This window comes from Toxorhynchites rutilus, chromosome 3 (assembly GCF_029784135.1).
Source record: "Toxorhynchites rutilus septentrionalis strain SRP chromosome 3, ASM2978413v1, whole genome shotgun sequence".
NCBI lineage: Eukaryota > Metazoa > Arthropoda > Insecta > Diptera > Culicidae > Toxorhynchites > Toxorhynchites rutilus.
The window spans coordinates 257,006,802-257,027,662 of NC_073746.1; the positions used below are offsets into that span (position 1 = coordinate 257,006,802).

Here is a 20,861-nt window from a genome sequence, read left to right on the forward strand (position 1 = left end):
CTTTTAGAGCTTATCAATACAAACATTTTGCGATGCAGAACTTGTCAACATCTCAATCCTACTCAAAGTTATTGATGTTTTTTTACCCAAAAACTCATGATTTCATATTTAGTTTACTCAAATACAAAAAATAAAATAGTTTTTAAAATTTCACATTATGTAGTGTCAAGTATTCCCTTTCAAATGCTGCCAATAAATAATTTTTATGTTGCCCCAGAAAGAATGAGAAACAAATGAAGAGAGCGTATTTTGGGGGGAGAAATATCAATAACTTTAAGTAGAGTTGATATATTGACGAATTCTGCATCGCGAAATATTTGTCTAAGTAAGCTCTAAAAGTCTTCTTAATGCAATATTCTAATCTAGAAGTTTGAAAAAAAAACAAAAACAAATTTCTTCATATTTTATAAGCTTAGGCATTCAAGAATATACCTTAGAGAGGACTTTTCTAAAATTCTATTATTTACCGAGTTAGATCCATTTTAGTGATGCGGTATCTAACCTGGTACGGCCATAACAATTAACTTCAAACGCGTTTTTCTCGAAAATATTTTTTTCAAACTGGTGTACACGATATCTCAATTCCGAGTACGTTTTTTTTGTTTCAGATAACCAGAAAAGCTGGAATCGTGTACGTCATGGCACAATTTTTTTTAACCTCCTCACTTCTTTAGCTTGTAACTATTCTAATTATATTTTTTTGCAGTTTAATTTTTGTTTCATTGTTAAATGATAGATAAAAAAAATAATGATATGATGGATAGCAAAAATATTTTTTGTTTAATTTTTTCGGAGCTCGAAAAAACGACCGAAATTCATGACTCTACATTAGAATACCCCCTTAAACTTCCCAGCGATGATCAAATAGTTTATTCTGAACAGCAGTTACGAAAACCCAACATGATCGCAAAGAAGTTGAAAATGATCAAAACCGTCTGTGCAGTGCCTAAACGTTTGTCTGTTGCCCGGAAGACATCAAGACATCGAAGCGGTACAGTGGATCGGAAATTGCGACAGAATACCATGAAGGCTTTCAGGACGAATCCAAGACTTTCGATCTAGGATGTGGCCAACAAACTTGGTGCTGTTCGCAGTAGTCTACGGAATATACGCATGCGGTAGGTTTCTTCAATATCGGGCTATTAAAAATCTAACAAGACCGTTAAGCAAAACATTACGGCAAAAACGCGGGGCCCTGAAGCCGTATGACTTTATGTAGCCAGGGGTAGCCAACATGTAGTCAACTTTGGGAACGGATATAAACGAATGTCTGAAAACACGTGTATTGCCATTCATAAGGTCCCACTGAGGCCCCGTCAAGTCGGATTTAACCAGTAGTAGTAAAATGTGGATAAAGCAGTAAATGTCATTGAGAAAGAGATGAACCTTCCAAGCCGCCCCTAGCTCTAAGCCGCCCCATCAAATCTAAACTGAAGGAGAGTGGAAGAATGGCTAGAAATGTACTTCAATGGTCAGATACAAATGAGGTTGACCAGCAGCAGTTGTGCAGAAGTGGATAGCACGTATTTAACCGAAAGTTGGAATTTTTCATTCGCGAGGACTTAAAATCCCAAAGCTCATTTAAACTACAATAAATACAGAACATTTTCTTCTTTTAATGTTTCATAATAAATCAGACATATTCTGAGATATATTCGATTGAAAGCGTTCCGATTCTAAACTGGCACTTTAATTGGAGTTTGGATGCTTACTTTGACACTTTACCGATCACCAATATTTGAACTGCATGCGCATGAACGACAGGCTGCTTAGTCGCAAATTCACACTGGCGCCGGTTTTGTTTCGCCCGAAAATATCTGTCCTTTTGCATGCTCTTATGCATCTAATACATAATACATAATGTAATATAAAATTCTCGTGTTACGTGTTCGTGGTCAAACTGCTCAGAAACGACTTAACCGATTTTGATAAAATTATGCACAAAAAACTTGGTAGGCATGAGAATAGGTCGTAATCTATTTACGATACTGCTAGGATACCGATTACCATATATTGGGGTGGTCCTACGCAGAAATAATTTTTTCTCTGATTATTTTTGACGTAGAACTACGTCTTTCAGGAAGAGTGCCAAATCAGAAAACACGGTCACGATTTTATGAAATAAAGTCAATGTTAATAAACTTTTTGACCGTGAACGAATTCTCATGATTTGCATACCAATCAAGTCGGATTTGTTTTCAAGATTTGTTTGATATGCTATACATTACAATCCGCTAATCTCTAAACGGTTTAAATTCATGAAAACTGGAAGAATTTTCTTTATCCCATGTATTTGTTCTGCTGATTTGTGTCCTCACCCTACCCGTATTTTGAATGCTTATAACTCGAATGTATATAACACCTCGGAAAGATGAATCAGTGTGCCTGGGGGAATCCGTTTTGTCAAAACATGTAAGTCGGTGGTATTTTTTCCCACTGAGCTGTGTTTCCCTAACACGGACTTCAAAATTAATGTTCCTGGGGGAATCCGCTTTGCAAATACATGCAAGTCTGGGGTATTTTTTGGGGTTGAGTACCTAAAACGTAATTTTAAACTGAGAAACCTGGGAAAATCGTCATTTCAGATACTAGAGGTGAATGAACTTTCACGGTTCGAGAACTACGTAAACATGAGATGTGAAATAATTTCAGAGCGAAATGTAAAATACAATGATCGTTTAACAAATCTTCCGATCACATATTTTGGTAGTCCTAGGAATCAAATCAAACGTGAAAGGACGTTCATCAAATTTATTTGTAACGAAGAACATAATCTATTACAAAAATTTCGATGCATTCTAAAATGATATTCGAAGTGGTAAACAAGTAGTTCTACGTCGAAAATATGCGGTCGTGTCCTAGATACAACTCCTTACATTTTTTTCCTTAAATTTTGCTCAAACCATATAAATAACTCCAAATTTTAACCTTCATTTCCTGTTTTTAATCACGATTTGAGTATTTTTTTATAAACAATATTCAAAAATTGACCCGTTGTTCGTTTTTCAAACAGAACGAATTGATTTACATTGTTGAATGACAGATGGCGCTACATCGAACTTTCATCCACACATGCGCAAGTAACCTCAAAGTCAGACGCATCGCCGTAGAGCTGAAAGCCTTTTTGAATGAGCACAATTAATTATTGAAATCTTCAAATCATACTTGCTCGGATTACAAAATGACAATCACGATATTGTCATCAATTGTGATAAAACACGAGTCACAGAGCATGTGTATAGATTCAATTCGCAATCATTACTGGAATCATTTAAGACGATTGCACAATGGCGCGAGACATTGTGATTCGAAGAAAAAAAAACAATAATCTGGAATTCATTGTTGACACACTCCGTTGATACGACTCTCTTCGCGTTCTTTTTCAATGACACTAACAACGCAGAACAACGCCATTCAAAGAAGTCGTTAGCTGTGCCAACAATTTCTGATCGAGATGTACGCGAAGGCAGAGAGCGAATGACTGCGATTCCTACGACACAATCACCAAAAGCGATGTGAGGAAGAATACATTCACTTGCGAGACACTATCATGAACAAAGCCGACACAGTCTTTGCTATTACCAAGTCAAAACGCAATGCATTATCATGATATTACAACGCGTGTGTTCAAACGTATAATGAAGTTCTTAATGAGCTTCATTACAACATTACACGTCTTCGGTCCCAAACGTTGTTCTCGGAAATTCCAAATATGCCTACTGATCTACTGCTCATCCGTATTTTCAAATCCGATCGACTCAGAATTACGCGAACGGATAGATTGCGATTGCGCTCAACTCAAGTCCAATCGAGGTGCATTTCTGTAAAATGAAAAATTCAATGGATTTTCGACTGGACTCAGCACGCTTTAAATACAAAAAATATCTCTTAATATTATTATTAGCTCTTAGATCTACTATGTATAGATCGATAAAACATCCAAACACGCTTACAATACACTAATTTTTTTTATTAAACAAAAATTTTCACTAGAAAAAATGTATATGGCAGAACAACGTTTGCCAGGTCAGCTCATACAGAATATAATGGAGTTTTCGAAACTGCCTTTCGTTTTGTGGTGCGGTCACTATTCACTGAATTATTTGTCATGAAAGACGAAGGGGTAATCAAACAAAATAAAACAACGCTATAAGGTTACCGGAGCAAGCTGAAATTCGGGGTAAGTTAAAACGAAAACGATAACTTTTACTAGGAATGATGGATTGTCGCGATAAAAATATTTATAGTAAACATTTTCTTTCAACCCACCTTACGACAGTCATTACCAGATTATTGGAATGCCTTAACGCAACCCGCGCCTTTGTTTACTTTTACTTGTTCCGTGAAATCAAAACAATCATTTTTGCACGCTGACTCCGAAAACACTGATTTTTTAAAAAATATCACTAGAATTGCAATTCAGGTAATCAAATAGAGATAAGCAAGTGTAGTAGTTTTGAAAACTGAACTAAAAAATCTTTCCGTTTAGCTCTGAGCATTTTAACTCCCACCATGTTTTTTTTCAATTCTGGGGTAAGTTGTAACCAGTTAAAATTGACTATTTTTTCAAACATTGCTGCAGATGCCCGACGTTATTTGTCGGTGATTGCTGTATGAATGAATGATGATAAATTAAAAAATAAGAATCATTCATATTTCGTTCTCCAGTATGTTCTACATAATTTATGAATACACAGGCATGATACAAGTCAAATTTGTTAATTTTGCAATTAGTCGTTCAAATATTACGTAACGCAATGCGTTTTCTATTTTAGACTCCCTCTCCCCTACATAACATGTAACAAATGGCCATTTGCATAAAAATGTTTAGATTTAGTTGGATTTATTTCTAAACAAATTTCTACTAGGCATCCCCTCCTCCCTTTCTGAGTACGTTACATAATATGTGAATATTATTTGATCCATAAACCTCATTAGCGGCCGTTTGCGTCTAAAATAGTATTCTTGATATTTTTTTTTATCCAAAATATATATTTTTATTAAGGCTCATATGGCGTCAACCTGACGGGGCCGGGAGTTCAATATTTCGACAATGTTTGCCTTATAACTATGTTAGTAATATGTAACCGATTACTCGCGGTTGGCTCGAGGTTAGTATTACAAGTGTTTTCGTAATTGTGATGCTGCTGTCTTCAATGATCTGTACCTGTGCCCGACACGGGATACTTCCTATTGGGATGCAGCTGACCATTAATCAGCAACGCCCCCCTAGTCTGTACCCCATATCTAGCGTGGTGCGTCTTCTCGAGGAATCCAGGATAGAATGGTCACTAGCCGGCGCAATCATCAGCTCGTGTAGAGTTGTCATGAGCGGTACAACCTTTGGCTTTTGTTGAATCATCAGTGGACTGCACAACCTTTGGCCCGTGTATCTGTAAAGAGTGTGTGTATGTATTGCCGCGACTAAGTAAAAGTTTATAGATCGAATAGGAGGGATACGAAACAGGGACACAACGAAGGAAAAATCATTAAACGTTGACATCGGCGTTCCTGAGGAACAGGTATAGATGAAGCAGAAGATCAGGATCACGGCTACCTAAGGATACACGACCAGACAATATGCTCGATGTCGTGGTAGCCATCGCCACAATCACAAAGATTGTTTGCTGCGAGCCCAATTCGATAGAGATGCGCGTTTAGGTTGTAGTGATTGGACATAAGCCGAGATATCACGCGAATGAAATCACGACCGACATCCAATCCCTTAAACCAAGCTATCGTCGAAACCTTAGGGATAATCGTGTGTAACCAGCGACCGAACTCATCTTCACTCCACATGCGCTGCCAACTAGCGAGTGTGTCCTGACGAGGAATGTGAAAAAATTCGTTATAAGCAATTTGCCTTTCAAAAAGTGTGCCTTCTGAAGCGCCCACCTTAGCTAGCGAGTCCGCTTTCTCATTCCCCGGAATCGAGCAATGAGAGGGAACCCATGCTAAGGTAATCTTGAATAATTTTTCGACCAAAACACTCAATAGATGTCTTATACTTGTTAGGAAATAAGATGAGCGTTTATCAACTTTCATTGAGCGGATTGCCTCTATTGAGCTGAGATTGTCTGAAAAAAATAAAATAGTGGTCGATGGGCAATGTTTCAATGATCCCTAATGCGTAATATATCGCACCCAGTTCAGCGACATACACGGAACAAGGATCTTTGAGTTTGAAAGAGGCACTGGAATTTTCATTGAAGATGCCGAAGCCAGTGGACCCGTTTATGCATGAACCGTCAGTAAAGAACATTTTATCAGATCTAACTTTCCCATATTCTGCCGAAAATATCTCCGGAATGTAATCGGAGCGTAGATGATCTGGGATTCCATGGATCTTTTGTCGCATGGACAGATCAAAATTGACAGAGGAATTGCAAAAGTATGGGAAGCAAACTTGGTTGGAGATGCCCGGTGAAGGGTGCACTTCATGGGTAAGGTACTCATGGTATAGAGACATAAAACTTGACTGAGGAGTCAGTTGGAGTAGATTTTCGAAGTTATCAATCACCAATGGATTCATGATCTTGCAACGGATGAGAAATCTGTAGGATAATTCTGTGAACCGAAGAGTAAGCGGGGGTACTCCTGCCAAAACTTCGAGACTCATCGTATGTGTCGAATGCAAACACCCCATGGCTATACGCAAGCAACGATATTGTATTCTCTCCAGCTTGAGAATATGAATCCTGGCAGCTGATCGGAAGCAAAAACTGCCATATTCTAACACTGATAATATCGTTGTTTTGTATAACTGAATGAGGTCTCCTGGATGGGCACCCCACCATGTTCCGGTTATTGTTTGTAGAAAATTGATTCTTTGCTGGCATTTCTGTTTCAAATACGCAATGTGTATTCCCCAGGTACATTTAGAGTCAAAATATACTCCAAGGTAAAACATCGAGTGCTTGATCGTTTTGCCGGATAGGTGAAGCAGGAATTGGGCGGGTTCGTGCTTCCTAGAAAAAAGGACCATTTCAGTTTTCTCCATAGAGAATTCGATACCCAGCTTGAGAGCCCACGTGAACAGGTTGTTCAGGATATCTTGCAAGGAATTTTGCAGAACGGCGGGATTAGTACCCGTGATGGAAATAACTCCATCGTCTGCAAGTTGTCTCAACGTGCAATCTCTAGTTAGACAATCATCTATATCATTGACGTAAAAACTGTACAAGAGGGGGCTTAGGCAGGAGCCTTGTGGGAGGCCCATAAAACTGTAACGAGAAGATTTCAAGCTGCCATGATTGAAAAACATGTGCTTTTCTGAGAGTAAATTGTACAGGAAATTATTCAGAATTGGTGAAAGTCCACGATTATGAAGTTTCTCCGAGAGAATTTCCATGGAAACTGAATCAAATGCCCCTTTGATATCGAGAAAAACGGAAGCCATTTGTTCTTTGCGAGCAAATGCGATTTGGATTTCAGAAGATAGCAGCGCGAGACAATCGTTCGTCCCTTTACCTCGGCGGAAGCCAAACTGCGTATTTGACAGCAAATTGTTCGTTTCAACCCACTTGTCCAAACGAAGTAGAATCATTTTCTCTAACAATTTACGAATACAGGATAACATTGCGATCGGCCTATACGAATTGTGATCGCAAGCCGGCTTGTTGGGTTTTCGTATGGCTATCACTCTCACTTGTCTCCAGTCATGCGGGACTATATTCAGCTCCAGAAACTTGTTGAACAAGTTCAGCAAACGATGTTTTGCCAAGTCGGGAAGATTCTTCAATAAGTTGAATTTAATCTTGTCCGACCCCGGAGCTGAATTGTTACATGAGAGAAGTGCAATTGAGAATTCTTGATGATATTGTTTCGAATATTAATTCTAGTATGTAGTGTCCATTTTGTATTTATCAGACTACTTCCCCACATCTCATGTGTACTAAAACCCTTTTTTTCCAAATGTTTATATTTTAGTATATATTCAATTTAGTGTTTTATAAATCAGTTGTAGATAGTTCGAGAAGCAAAACCGCACATTAAACTCGTGATGGTTCCGCGTTCCAACACACCCCGATCTGCGTGACAAGTTGAAACAATACATATGATAATTTTAAAATTGATATTTTTCGAGACATCCAGTGTGAATCCCTATTTTTTATCGAAAGTCATCTGTCATACCTTGTCTATGCGGTAAACAGATTTGAATTTAGTGATTTGGTAATATTTTGAGATAACTTTCAAGTTGAACTTCGAAAAAATCGTTTCAACTTGTCCCGGTGTACCATATCCATTTTTTGCTAATTGACCCCTTTATTGTACCTTCCTCCCTTATATTCTAGCTTATTTCCAGGAAATCCGAGAGGGCCTTTTTTCCCGATAGGAGTCTTTTATACAAGAATCCCTTAGTCCAAAGGAAGTAACCAGATTAAATGCCCCCAAGAAAGAATCGAATCACGGAAGTTCATACAGAACAACTTGTTTTTCACATGAACAAAATATTGAGCTGCATGATACTGATCAGCAACAGCACTGCCCATCTCTACCAGTTACCAGCTACTAGCGAGTATATGTAGAAGTACATGAAGGTACGACAAGTCAACTGCAAAAAATAGACAACCACCGAGCCGCAAAAACTGTACATAGCTAATAAATTTATCTCAGTTCTAGGTTCCAACAGACGATGTTACACACTCTTCTACATTGTGGTAGCATCCACTATTTTCACTTTGTCGGGAAACTCCCCGAAGACAATACACCGAAAGAATGCCTACACTGCAACCCAGGAAAAGAAGGCAAAATTGGCGTCATACTGTGGAGGCTATGCTGTGCTCGGTCGCATATAGGAAATAAATTATGTTAAAATGTATTTATTCACGGTAAATGACTGTAATGATGCAGTCGGGATTCGGTTGATCTTGATACAAACAGAAGCACGGAGAAACATATACATACATCGCTACAGGGAGAGATTCTACACGCCGGGCGGAGGAAATTAGAATCGACGATAGCTTGAAGGCCCGTTAGCTAGAGAAGAAGAGGCGCGCAGATGGACCCTGAATATTCTATTATGGGCAGTTAATATTTTTCAAAATGATTAATTTCAGACAGATTAGAATCTATGGTATGCATTGGTTTTTCACTCGCCCTGAGACGATTCAGAACGATTGCTGTTCATGGTAAGATCTGGTTTTCTTATTCGTTCTTACATATTTTTGACGTAGAACTATGTCTTTCATTAAGGGTGCCAAATCAGAAAACAGGCCACGTTTTTATGAAATAAAGTTAACGTTAATAACTACTTTTGCCGCGAACGGATTTTGGCGATTTACATATCAAACGAATCGGAAACTCCCTAAGATTTGTTCGATATGCTATACAATACCCGGGTGTGCAAATGGTTAAAATTCATGAAAACTATAAGCGTTTATATTTTCCCATATATTTGTTCTGCTGAGAGCTTTTCTACTCATGTCGTCAATAACGTGTAACTTATCGACGAGCAACGAAGGGGAAATCGTAAGGTTTCAATTCTCCGGGAACAGAGGAAAAGAAACGAAGGGGAATATTTGCCTTGAATATAAACAGTGGATCTCGCTGAGGCAAACTCTTTAGAGACGAATGAACACCCAGAGTTTAAAGTCTCTTAAATCCAACATCTCTCTCTCTGAGGCAAACTCATTCTTTGTGTGGACACCGACTGGACAACATCGTTGCTGGACGAGCTGGACGACGAGGGATCGAGTGCCTTTCTCAAGGCAATGAGGGTGGAGGTGTAGTGCAGGAGTAAAGTTTTCCAAGGGCCTTTCTCAAGGCTAGAGACGAATGAACTGAAGAAGTTTAAAGTCTCTATAATACAAAACCTGACCTGACCTAAGGCAAACTTTCAGTCTCGTTCTGTTGGGGAAGCAACGAACATCACTTATTCTTCCTTATTTTGCGTCATCACATATCTTCATTTCGGATTGAGCTGTGGTCGCTGTTGAGCGTATTAAGTGGAAATAAAAGACGTCTGGTCGAGTTGAGAGAACAAATTGGAATGAAAATTTTATTTGACTACTTCTAATATACCAGAGTACTACGATGAACAAACAACTGTTGCGATGCTGTTATAGTAACGTTAGTTACAAGTTGCTACGCTTCCATCACTCCTCCTCATCGCTAACTGATGTAACGCCTAGTTTCTCACGTAGATCCTCCAGTTTCACTCTGTTCAAGGGCTTCGTAAGGATGTCCGCCAGCATAGTTTCCGTTGGACAGTAGGTGACTCTGATTTCATTCCGTTCAGCCAAATTCTTTACAAAATGAAACTTCGTGTCAATATGTTTTGATCGTTTTTCTCCGTTGCTGGTCAACATCTTGATGCAGCTTTGATTATCATCATAGATCTGAATTGGGGTCTTCACAGCATCTCCTAAGTCTTGCAAGAGCTTCCTAAACCAGATCAGTTCTTGACAGCATTCGGCAAGAGAAATATATTCCGCTTCTGTTGAAGACAGTGCGACACACGTCTGTTTCCTTGCACACCATGCGATCGTACCGCCGCCTAGCCGGAAGAGATATCCGGAGTTCGATTTCCGATCCTTGACGTTGCCAGCCCAGTCAGCATCTGCGTAGGCTTCAAGAGTTTGAGTACCATTTCCCAACCTAAGTTGATGGTTGCTTGTAGCCTTTAAGTACCTCAACACTCTTTTAGCTTCAGTCCAGTCTTGCTCAACCGGTTGGCTGTGCACTAAATCGAGAATCACCTTGGACTTCCTCTTCGCCTTCTTTGGAAACGGTGTACGAGCCATTTTTCCTTGCAGACAGGTAATCGTCAACCCGCAATTCTTCACTTTAATGCCTTCAGCCAACTGCCGACGTTCCAGCTCAAGGATGGCCTGAACATCACGGTGTCCTAGTTTACGGTGCCACTCGTGTATGCAGTCCGTCGCATGGTTCTGTTCGGTGACAACGTTCGTCCTCTCTACTAGACATAGGTGATACAAACCGTTCATTCGAGGTGCCACAGCAGCAATTCGTTGTCCGCTCGCAATCGTACAACCCTTCTCATCGAACGTGACGTTAGCGCCCTTCTGCACCAACCTTCAGACGGATACCAAGTTCATATCGAGCTCCGGAACAAAGAGAACACTGCTTAGCAGGATTTCCTTCTCTTCACCGTTTAATCCGTAGCACTTTATTTTGCAACTTCCTATCCCCTTCACATCAGCCTTTTTGGCATCCGCAACCGTTACGAAACGTGGTGTATCGTCCTTCGGTTCTTCCAAGCTCACAAAATATTTCTCATTCGTGCTCATATGCAGACTTGCACCTGAGTCAACGATCCAATTCACGGCAGCATCATCCCAGACACTGAATGCAAACTTTTCTTCCTCCGATTTTACAATTCTGGCCTTCGGTTGTTTGGGGACAGGTTTTCGATCATCCACGGTATTACCGCTCTTCTGGTTTCGATCGTTCTGATCCTGATCCTTCAGCCATAGCTTACAATTCCTTTTCTTGTGGCCAACCTTCTGGCAATGATGACACACCACGCTCTTTGTTTTTCCGTCCGCTTTCAACACAGTTGGATCCGCTGATGAAGATTCATTTCGCTTCAGAACTTCGTTGATGATCTTATTCTTCACGATTTCCAGCGTAAGTTCTTCTTCAGATCGGTTCTCCAGAGTCGTTGTCAGCGCGTCAAAGGAACTGGGTAAGCTTCGGAAAACCAGGATCACTTGAAGATCACTGTCCAGTTTCGTACCGGCGTTCGAAGGTTCTCAAACAAATATTCGTATTTCTGTAGATGCTCTTCGATGTCGTCGCCTTCGTGATACTTCAGATCACAGATTCGTTTCAAGAGATGCACTTTTGAAGTTAACGATTTCTTCTCATGTTGCTTCTTGAGATTTTCCCACACGGCTTTGGCAGTTGTTGTATTATGGATGTGACCGTGTTGGCTCCGGCTGAGGAGTAACCCAATCGTCGCACGAGCTCGTTGATCACCATCTTCCCATGCAGCAATCACAACAGCATTCGACTGATCGCAGCCAGCTCCGGTTTCGTCCCAGGAACTACATACTTCCACAAGCCTTCCCGAACGAGTAGGAATTCAACGTCTAGCTTCCAAGAATCGTAGTTCTCGTTGGTTAACTTGACGATTCCGGTCCTCTCCATCTTTTCAATTCTTCATAAAACGCAGACCCATAACCTGTTGAGCATATTAAGTGGAAATAAAAGACGTCTGGTCGAGTTGAGAGAACAAATTGGAATGAAAATTTTATTTGACTACTTCTAATATACCAGAGTACTACGATGAACAAACAACTGTTGCGATGCTGTTATAGTAACGTTAGTTACTATTTGCTACGCTTCCATCAGTCGCGACTTACTCGTTGATGTCTCTGGCATCAACGCCATTGTCATTGTCATTGCACCAACTGATGTCATTGCATTAAGGTTCTGAGCTACATAATTGTGTGAGGAATCATCGAGCTAGGCTATCGTCGGCTCACCAATAGAATAAATGTTCTGGAATTTTTTCTGTGATTTGGTTTCGCGTGCCAGTAGCAAAATATTCTCCGCCAATGACGACAGATACGCTAATCTAGACCGGCAATATCAACAGAAAGGACTTCTGTTGAGAAGAGCACAAAACGGAGATGAGTGTGTATATATTTAGTGCATATTCTCTACGCTGATAACCCATTTGTATCTGCTCCCGTGTGCATTGGCCTTGTCATGGTGCAACAATCGTCTATTTTTTTTTTATGCTATGACTGACGGTTGCTTGGTGGTGCAAATTATGCAGCCGTAATGATAAATATAAACAAGGAGGGGGGATAGCGGGAGGGAAATAGGATATAGGGTACTAGGGTATTAGTAATGAAATTTGACATTGCATCAATGCATTAAACTGACGCTATGGTGAAGCAGACGTTAAAGTTGTGCGCCAAAAAATTATTTTGGGGAATACCAAGCAATATGAATGTCGTACTGGAATGTTATAAGTTATTTGGGTTCGCGTGCCAGTCACAAAACTGCCTTCAACTAGGATTGCATTTGCTCTAATCTAATCGAGGTTGTTGAAATTAACAGGTAGAGTTTATTTCACTTGTTTAGTCTCCAAGAAAGTAAATGTCGTTCTGGAATTTTGTATGTGATTTGGTTTCGCTTGCCAGTAGCAAAACTTTGGCCACTAAAGCTAACAGCTGCGCTTTTCTCGAGCATGAGAAAGTAATGCAACTCTTTTCGAGGTCAGTAATATTAACAAAAGCGTTTCTTTGAAGAATAGCGCAAAATGATGAGAAGTGTTTATATTCCTAATAGTTTCAAGCCACCAATGTATGGCTGTGTATGCATGCTATGGCGAACGCTTGTTTGGCGCTTGGTTTACGTTGTACGAACGATGCCTAGAGGTGCGATGCCATTGAGACAATACTAAATAACATGTAGCATGATATTTGATACTTGCAAGTATTGTCATTGTTGTTGTTTCCAAGCGGTGCCAAATATATATTGATGTAGTTATGAGATGTGGGATAATGGTGCTAGTCTTGTCCTGCCTCGGATGACACTAACGTTCTCAGTGGAACTTTTGCCTTCTCAACGTAGCTATTACTTGCGTCATTTTTTCAGTAGTACTTAGTTGAGATTTCTATGCCGGATAACACGCCTTGAATGTACTCTGGAGTGGCAAGCTCTAGAATTTTGTGACAACAGTGCAAGTCGGAGAAAATTTCTTTGACGAAAAATCTCTCGACCAGAACGGGAATCGAACTCGAACTCCCGGGATGATAATGTGGGACGCTAACCACTCAGCCATGAGAGCACAATGATGCTAGTGCAACAAGTATATAATCGACTGTAGCAGCGTGTATGTCAATTGCGAAAAAGGCCACCGGAATAGCGTTCGAGGTAAATTTCCAATGCACTGACATGAAACAAATTACGACATAGATCAGTAAATGTATTGTTCTGCGAGGGCAAGAATGAATCGTCAATCAATTATCGTCAACTGATTCTACAATAAAAAAAACCATTTCAGGGCGATCAAATTATTCTAATAAAAAGTTATTTCTATAATTTCACAGCATTATAGAATGATATCCGAAGTTATAAACAAGCGACTTATATAAAATAACAGCATAGTTCTACGTCAACAATACGGACGTATTTTGGACACAAACTGCTATAATTTTTTCGTGGCGGACAAGGAGAGTCGGTGCGTATTAAGAACTAAGACGTCGACTCACCAAAAATTTTGAGAGATTGGTTTGGATTTCCTAATTATTCCACCTTATAATCCGGACCTGGCATCAATTGATTAATACCTCCAGTCTCTGTTCAATGATTTTGCTGGCGAAAAATTCGTCTCGATGGAAGCTTGTGGAAATCAACTCTCCCAGTTTCTGCCAGTAGGATCGATGGGTGCTACGGAAGAGGCATGAAGCAACAAGTAATCGAATAAAACGATACACATTCCACCTAAATCGGATGATTGAGAACATTCATAATACAGGGTTTTCCATTCCGGGCTTCCGAAAGTATACAGCCCTGCGCTGACAACCGTTTGACATAGCTGTCAACCAAAGCGTCATATCGTTAGTTGAATGTCTGCCATTTTACAATATGGATCGTTTTAGCATCGCACAACGTGTTAATTTTGTTAAATTATACTATAAAAATGATGAAAAACCGGCAAATGTTTTTCGAGCATTACGGACGGATTTTGGTCGTCATGGACGGCCTACAGAGCACACAATCGCTAATGTAGTGCGTAAATTCGAACAAACTGGATCCGTAGCGGATATTGTGAAACCTGTGCATCATCGTAATGTGCGTTCGGCCAAAAATATTGCTGCTGTTGCTGCCAGTGTGGAGGATGACCCGAATGTTTCGATTCCACGGCGTGCTCAGCAATTGGGCTTGTCAAACACATCATTGTGGCGAATTTTGCATTTGGACTTGCACCTACATCCATATAAAGTCCAACTGGTACAAAAATTAGAGCGTGGTGACCATGAAATGCGTCGGGCATACGTCGTTTGGGTGAACGAACAACAGTAGCAAAATGCTGAATTTTCGCATCAAAATTTCTTCAGCGATGAGGCACATTTCGAGCTCGGTGGCTATGTGAACACCCAAAATTTCCGTATATGGGGCTCAGGAAATCCACACGTGATTGTTGAGAGGCCATTGCATCCGCCAAAAGTCACTGTTTGGTGCGCATTATGGTCTGGTGGAGTCATCGGGCCGTATTTCTTTGAAAATGAGGACGGCGAGACGGTAACTGTGAACGGTGAGCGCTATGGCCGCATGTTAACCGATTTTTTTACCACAAATTGAATATACGGATACGGATGACATGTGGTTTCAGCAGGACGGCGACACGTGCCACACAACACGACCGAACATGTCCATATTGCGAACGAAATTTGAGGGACGCATAATTTCGCGTTTTGGTGATGCCAATTGCGATTTGAACCCGCTAGACTTTTTTTTGTGGGGTTATGCGAAAGACCGTGTCTATGCCAACTCTCCGCAAACTCTTGAACATTTGAAAGACAACATTCGTGAAATTATGACCGAGATACCGCCCCATATGTGCAGAAAAGTCATCGTAAATTACCTGTTCCGGATCAAGGTGTGCGAGGAAGCCCTAGGTGGACATTTGAATGATGTTGTATTTCACACATAATGGCTTAAACCAAACTTTAATTTGAAATAAAAATTTCATCGAAATTCGAATTCTAAGTGTGTTTTATTTCAATTTACTTTCGGAATTTAAAGTTGGAAAACCCTGTACATTCATATTCATTTTTTTTTCACTACAACAATGACAAATCGCGTTCTTCATGTTTTCTAAAGATCGTACTATTTCCCAGAACTACACCTCGGTAAGTTACATCATCGAATCAAATCTATCAGAAGATTTCCTCAACTGATCTTGAGATTACCTGGCCACAGTGCCTACAAAAATAAGATGGTTACTCGAATATTCCAGGTACTTAATTACATGAAATATTTTTTTGCTCCACGAAAGCTTTGGAGTCATGGGCTCTCGTGGCCAAATGGTCACACTTATCATCCCGGGAGTTCTGGTTCCATTCTCGTTCAGGTCGGGAGATTTCACGCCAAAGATTTTTCAAATAAAGTACTACCAAAATTATACACTGCTTTTCATAACTATTGAACCACACCATTTTTCTGATTTTCCACATATATGTAAGAAGTCGGTTGAATTGAAGCATATAATGTAGGATATAATAACTATTTTCTTTTATAAGACTCAATCATACTGCTTGTCAACTGCATCTGCTGTTCGTACGATCACTTCTCATAAGTTCTAGATAGGGTTTAGAGCTGGTAAAAAGGGCTGACCAGTTCAGAACCTGAAGCCCCTATTCGTTAAACCATGCCAAGACTTTCCGGATTTCATGAATTGATGGCAAATAAACCAATAATCACGGTGTTTTGATGCAAAAACAGAAGTAAATGATTCTGAAGTACTTCATTGCACTTCTGACTGTGCATTCGTGTTAACGATGAGCTATCTGAACCAGGCCTTTTTGAAAACATTTTCCTCAAACCACCAAGCTGCCGCCTGCAATGTTACGAGTTGAAAAATTACATGACACGTTCCGTAAGTCCTTCCAGTATGAAGAAATTCTATTCAAGTTCAATTTTTTGACGTAGGACTACGTCTAACCGGAATATATAGGGGGTGAAATGGAAATCTAGGCACTGAACAAGTAGGAAAAAATGCAAGATTTGGAACGCTTATAACTCGAGCATTTCTCAATAGATCGCAAAGGTTTTTGCATCAATTGATAGGAAATATATCTACGCATCTATCATAACGAAATTTTCTTAAGATAAATAACTGAATAATTGTGAAATATCAAGCATTGTCAAAATGCACTATGTGCCCATTTTTGATTGGTCCATTTTGTGCTCCTCAAATCGTACCGACCAAAACGGGCAACCAGAGCAGCAGCGAAATAGAATGAAGCACGATTGGAAAGGAAAAAGAAAAAATGAACGAAACATTGGTCGCAGTCTCACACATGCGTAATTCTTGAGCCAGCCAGTCAGCTTAAAAATCCCCGCTCCGCTGCCGTAACGATCATTCTCATTCAAACCGTACACCACATCGGTTCGCATCACAACACATCAACAAACCAATCCAAGCAGTCATGTCTGGACATGGTAAAGGAGGAAAAGTGAAGGGAAAGGCGAAGTGATCGAGTTAGCTGGCAAAGCTGCTCGCGACGATAAGAAAACCCGCATTCGGAACAGAACACATTCGATTCGGTGGACATCAAGACAACAGGCAGTTGCAGCGAGTGGCGAATGGCAAACGCAATCGCAAAACGGCAGCAGGTAGCAGAAGAAGAAAGTTTGTTCTTTATACAATCTGCTTTGGTGGCAAATCCAGAACAAGGCGGCATCGAGGGCGTTCGAAATGTTTTTTTTTCAAAGTCACGAGTACTAAGTTTTCTAAATTGGAACCTTTCCATAAAACACGGCGCTTATCAGGGCCATTAAACCTTTCAAAAAGAGTTTACGAAATACAGTTCAATGCTTTCTAAAATAATATCCAAAATAATAATAAAACACAAATTGATTTTTTCATAATTTGTTTGCCAGGATATGATGAGTATGTGAATTTGGAAGTTGTTCTGAGCTTATTGATTGTTGGGGACTTTCCTGATTATTCAATTTTCACCAATTCTTAAATTGTTTCCAGATTGAAAGGACAGTAATTTACAATTAGTTCGACATTTAGCTAATTGGACGGACCTGTAATGCGACATATTTAGTTGGACATTTTTGTAAACATAGAGTTCGGGGTCCAAATTATTATCCCACATTAAAAGTCGACACTGTACCACTGTCATCGCAAATGTTCAATTACAGGTTAAAATCGCCTCCAATACGACACTGAGTGGTGCTTCGGCACGTCGCATTAAATGTAATTTACTGTACAACATGTTACAAGCTGGATGGGAGGAAATTTTCCAACTGTGAAAGCTGTGGCGAGTGGCAAACGCAATCGCTAAACAGAAAGGTTTAGCCGAACAAGATGGGGATATCGAGTGATAACAAAACAATAAACTCTTTAGATTGAAGATAATTTTGTGATCCTGAAAAGGACCCTTTTTAGACTGCATGTGAATCCAACGAGCGAACAAATCGTAATGAATGTATTTTTTCGCCATCGCTGCCTTTTAACGCTCATTCGTTCGTCTCGTTGGACTCGACCCTTTGACTGAGTCTGCCGATTTGTCTCTATCCTGTGAGCGTGTACCGCTAAAGTACAAAACGCGCGCTGATGACCACCTATGCATTCCCTATCACAGCCATCATTTTGATTGTAGGATATGTGCATACGCCAAAAGATGCCCGGCGTTGAACATTTAATAAGTACAAAGCCTCCAGGAAAAAATCAAGAATCAACTATGAGATAGTGAGAAAAAATTGAGAAAGTTTGTATAAAAAAAAGCAAAAACACAACACCAAAGGTTCTTTTCAGAACCCCCAACATGTTCATAAAGAGTAAACAGAAAACTAATCCATTATTCAGGTAGATAGGTAGGTATTCACGTAGGAGAAGAAAATAAAACAATATATTTAAAATATATATTTAGCAAAAACTGTCCCCTTTGTATAGTCCTACGTCACTCCGGTTATGTCCCCGACATTACCCACCCGTCTTTTTTATCAGAGAAGTAATCCTGAAATAGTGAAACCCGTGGGATCAGCTTCCACATTAGTTTTTGGACCCGCAGAAGATATTTTTATGGTTTTGGGAGAATATTCTCAAAAACGGCCTGGTTTAGATAGCTTACCATCAATACGAATGAACAGCCAGATATACAACGAAGTACTTCAGAATCATTTACTACTGTTGCATCAAAAACACCGTTTTAATTGGGTAGTTAGGCATCAATTCATAAAATCCGGAAAGTTTTTGCATGGTTTAATGAATAGGGGCTTCAGATTCTGAACTGGTCAGCATGCTTACCAGATCTAAACCTTATCAAAAACTTAGGAGGAGTGGTCGTACGAATAGTAGATGCAGCTTACAGAAGTATGAGTGATTTAACGAGCAGAAACGAGCAGTATCATCTGCGTAGAACGAGATACACATTATAACATGGCGCAACTTGGTCGAAACCACCCCGAATGGTTTATTTGAACTGATTGAGAACTAAAAATGACCTACGAATTAGAAACGCACTGTAAATCATTTGAAATTAACGTTAGTTTTGTGAAGGAGTGAGAGTTTTTCCATCTGGTTCTATAGTTATGAAACACTGGAGTTTTAGTTTTTTGAATGTTTCGTGCCTGGACACAACAACAGAGTTCAAATGGCCCGTCTTATAAATGAAAATAGTTAATATATCCTACATTATATGCTTCAATTCAACCTACTTCTTACATATCTCTGGAAACTCAGAGAAATGGAATGGTTCTATAGTTGTGAAACGCAGTGTACAAACAGTAGTCTATGTTAGGACGGCAAAGATCCTTGAGAACGTTAGTGCCATTGAAGAAGAAGAAGCCTTCAAGCGTCCGTGACCTGGGGTTAGCGTCACAAAAACACCATGCCGGGGGTTAATTGGTGTGTTGGTGAGTTAATTGATCCTGCACTGGCCAGGAGATGGCGCAGTTCCTCTGTAGTGCAATTAAAGAAGAAAAAAAAAATTGGAAGTCAGAGAGAGAACGTGTTTTTTTCAACTGAACTTCCTTATTGTTTATCCCATTTATTTATTTATTAGGCTCATTAGAATTTTAGTTGCAAAGCCGGTTTTGACGTAGGACTACGTCTAACCGGAAGATATAGGGGGTGAAATGGAAATCTAGGCACTGAACAAGTAGGAAAAAATGCAAGATTTGGAACGCTTATAACTCGAGCATTTCTCAATAGATCGCAAAGGTTTTTGCATCAATTGATAGGAAATATATCTACGCATCTATCATAACGAATAACATTTCATTTTTCTTGAGATAAATAATTGAATAATTGTGAAATATCAAGCATTGTCAAAATGCACTATGTGCCCATTTTTGATTGGTCCATTTTGTGCTCCTCAAATCGTACCGACCAAAACGGGCAACCAGAGCAGCAGCGAAATAGAATGAAGCACGATTGGAAAGGAAAAAGAAAAAAATGAACGAAACATTGGTCGCAGTCTCACATATGCGTAATTTTCGAGCCAGCCAGTCAGCTTAAAAATCCCCGCTCCGCTGCCGTAACGATCATTCTCATTCAAACCGTACAACACATCGGTTCGCATCACAACACATCAACAAACCAACCCAAGCAGCCATGTCTGGACATGGTAAAGGAGGAAAAGTGAAGGGAAAGGCAAAATCCCGCTCGAACCGTGTTGATCTGGAGTTCCCCGCAAGGGTAGCTAGGCCGAGCGCGTTAGTACCAGTGCACCAGTCCACCTAGCCGCCGTTATAGAGCTTCGGCTGCCGAAGTGATCGAGTTGGCTGGCAAAACTGCTCGCGCTTTGGTTCGGTGGACATCAAGACAACAACAGGCAGACGCAAACGCAATCGCAAAACGGCAGCAGGTAGCAGAAGAATAAAGTTTGTTCTTTATACAAACTGCTTCAATGGCAAATTCAGAACAAGGCGGCATCGAGGGCGTTCGAAATGGTTTTTTTCAAAACCACGAGTACTAAGTTTTCTAAATTGGAACCATTCCATAAAACAAGGCGCTTTTCAGGGCCATTAAACCTTCCAAAAAAGAGTTTAGGAAATACAGTTCAATGCTTTCTAAAACAATATCCAAAATAATAATAAAACACAAATTGATTTTTTCATAATTTGTTTGCCAGGATATGATGAGTATGTGAATTTGGCAGTTGTTCTGAGCTTATTGATTTTCACCAATTCTTAAATTG

The 20,861-nt window shown here is 39.9% G+C and overlaps 1 long non-coding RNA gene across 1 annotated transcript in view; it reads left to right on the forward strand.

The window, feature by feature from the left end:
• Nucleotides 1–9,009, forward strand: part of LOC129779457 (uncharacterized) — a 48,611-nt gene extending 39,602 nt beyond the window's left edge. The window contains exons 2-3 of the long non-coding RNA XR_008743659.1: nt 8,295–8,540; nt 8,617–9,009. This is a non-coding gene — a long non-coding RNA (uncharacterized LOC129779457). The remainder of the gene's footprint in view (nt 1–8,294; nt 8,541–8,616) is intronic.
• Nucleotides 9,010–20,861: the final 11,852 nt, after the last annotated feature.